The 2500-nt window shown below is 37.6% G+C and overlaps 1 non-coding gene and 8 pseudogenes across 1 annotated transcript; all 9 read right to left on the bottom strand.

Annotated features, from left to right (window-relative positions):
* Positions 1–71: 71 nt before the first annotated feature.
* LOC148456415 (5S ribosomal RNA) lies at positions 72–190 on the bottom strand (annotated as a pseudogene).
* A 351-nt stretch (positions 191–541) lies between these two features.
* LOC148456414 (5S ribosomal RNA) lies at positions 542–660 on the bottom strand (annotated as a pseudogene).
* Positions 661–776: 116 nt separating this feature from the next.
* Positions 777–895, bottom strand: LOC148456413 (5S ribosomal RNA; annotated as a pseudogene).
* A 116-nt stretch (positions 896–1011) lies between these two features.
* Positions 1012–1130, bottom strand: LOC148456412 (5S ribosomal RNA; annotated as a pseudogene).
* Positions 1131–1246: 116 nt separating this feature from the next.
* On the bottom strand, positions 1247–1365 carry LOC148456411 (5S ribosomal RNA; annotated as a pseudogene).
* Positions 1366–1481: 116 nt separating this feature from the next.
* Positions 1482–1600, bottom strand: LOC148456410 (5S ribosomal RNA). The gene has a single exon (XR_015873652.1). It is a non-coding gene; the product is annotated as a 5S ribosomal RNA (ribosomal RNA).
* A 115-nt stretch (positions 1601–1715) lies between these two features.
* Positions 1716–1834, bottom strand: LOC148456409 (5S ribosomal RNA; annotated as a pseudogene).
* A 115-nt stretch (positions 1835–1949) lies between these two features.
* LOC148456408 (5S ribosomal RNA) lies at positions 1950–2068 on the bottom strand (annotated as a pseudogene).
* Positions 2069–2418: 350 nt separating this feature from the next.
* Positions 2419–2500, bottom strand: part of LOC148456407 (5S ribosomal RNA) — a 119-nt pseudogene continuing 37 nt past the window's right edge.

Here is a 2500-nt window from a genome sequence, read left to right as displayed (position 1 = left end):
TAAATTCACTGATAAGTTGAAAAAATTAAATGTAAAATGTAATAGAAAAGAATGTTTTGGCTGTATAAAATTACCTACAGCAACTGGTATTCCCAGGTGGTCTCCCATCCAAGTACTAACCAGGCCCAACACTGCATAGCTTCCAAGATCAGACGAGATTGGGCATGTCCAGTGTGGTTTGGCTGTAGGTGCTCAAAAGCATTAAATTTAGACCTCTATTACTTCTTTACTCAAGTAAATTCATTGATAAGTTGAAAAAATTAAATGTAAAATGTAATAGAAAAGAATGTTATGGCAGTATAAAAGTACCTACAGCACCTGGTATTCCCAGGTTGTCTCCCATCCAAGTACTAACCATGCCCAACACTGCATAGCTTCCCAGATCAGATGACATAGGCCATGTCCAGTATGGTTTGTCTGCAGGTGCTCAAAAATATTAACTTTAGACCTCTTTTACTTCTTAACTCAAGTAAATTCATTGATAAGTTGAAAAAATTAAATGTAAAATGTAATAGAAAAGAATGTTATGTCAGTATAAAATTACCTTCAGCACCTGGTATTCCCAGGTGGTTTCCCATCCAAGTACTAACCAGGCCCAACACTGCATAGCTTCCAAGATCAGACGACATTGGCCATGTCCAGTGTGGTTTGGCTGTAGCTTCTCAAAAATCTTAACTTTAGACCTCTTTTACTTCTTAACTCAAGTAAATTCATTGATAAGTTGAAAAAATGTAATGTAAAATGTAATAGAAAAGAATGTTATTGCTATATAAAATTACCTACAGCACCTGGTATTCCCAGGTGGTCTCCCGTCCCAGTACTAACCAGGCCCAACACTGCATAGCTTCCAAGATCAGGCGAGATTGGGCATGTCCAGTGTGGTTTGGCTGTAGGAGCTCAAAAACATTAACTTTAGACCTCTATTACTTATTAACTCAAGTAAATTCATTGATAAGTTGAAAAAATTAAATGTAAAATGTAATAGAAAAGAATGTTATGGCAGTATAAAATTACCTACAGCACCAGGTATTCCCAGCTGGTTTCCCATCCAAGTACTAACCAGGCCCAACACTGCATAGCTTCCAAGATAAAACGAGATTGGGCATGTCCAGTGTGGTTTTGCTGTAGGTGCCCAAAAACATTAACTTTAGACCTCTTTTACTTCTTAACTCAAGTAAATTCACTGATAAGTTGAAAAAATTAAATGTAAAATGTAATAGAAAAGAATGTTTTGGCTGTATAAAATTACCTACAGCAACTGGTATTCCCAGGTGGTCTCCCATCCAAGTACTAACCAGGCCCAACACTGCATAGTTTCCAAGATCAGACGAGATTGGGCATGTCCAGTGTGGATTGGCTGTAGGTGCTCAAATACATTAACTTTAGACCTCTTTTCCTTCTTTACTCAAGAAAAATCATTGATAAGTTGAAAAAATTAAATGTAAAATGTAATAGAAAAGAATGTTATGGCGGCATAAAAATACCTACAGCACCTGGTATTCCCAGGTGGTCTCCCAACCAAGTACTAACCAGGCCCAACACTGCATAGCTTCCAAGATCAGACGAGATTGGGCATGTCCAGTGTGGTTTGGCTGTAGGTGCTCAAAGCATTAAATTTAGACGTCTATTACTTCTTAACTCATGTAAATTCATTGATAAGTTGACAAAATGAAATGTAAAATGTAATTGAAAAGAATGTTATGGCAGTATAAAATTACCTACAGCACCTGGTATTCCCAGGTGGACTCCCATCCACATAATAACCATGCCCAACACTGCATAGCTACCAAGATCAGACGAGATTGGGCATGTCCTGTGTGGTTTGGCTGTAGGTGCTCAAAGCATTAAATTTAGACGTCTATTACTTCTTAACTCAAGTAAATTCATTGACAAGTTGAAAAAATTAAATGTAAAATGTAATAGAAAAGAATGTTATGGCAGTATAAAATTACCTACTGCACCTGGTTTTCCCAGGTGGTCTCCCATCCAAGTACTGACCAGGACCAACACTGCATAGCTTCCAAGATCAGACGAGATTGGGCATGTCCAGTGTGGTTTGGCTGTAGGTGCTCAAAGCATTAAATTTAGACGTCTATTACTTCTTAACTCATGTAAATTCATTGATAAGTTGAAAAAATGAAATGTGAAATGTAATAGAAAAGAATGTTATGGCAGTATAAAAGTACCTACAGCACCTGGTATTCCCAGGTGGACTCCCATCCACATAATAACCATGCCCAACACTGCACAGCTTCCAAGATCAGATGACATTGGCCATTTCCAGTGTGGTTTGGCTGTAGGTGTTCAAAAACATTAACTTTAGACCTCTTTTACTTCTTATCTCAAGTAAATTCATTGATAAGTTGAAAAAATTAAATGTAAAATGTAATAGAAAAGAATGTTATCGCAGTATAAAATTACCTACAGCTCCTGGTATTCCCAGGTGGTCTCCCATCCAAGTACTAACCAGGCCCAACACTGCATAGCTTCCAAGATCAGA

Source organism: Taudactylus pleione, unplaced genomic scaffold, assembly GCF_031769625.1.
Source record: "Taudactylus pleione unplaced genomic scaffold, aTauple2 ptg000967l, whole genome shotgun sequence".
NCBI classification, from domain to species: Eukaryota; Metazoa; Chordata; class Amphibia; order Anura; family Myobatrachidae; genus Taudactylus; species Taudactylus pleione.
This window is presented reverse-complemented; position numbering and strand designations above follow the sequence as displayed.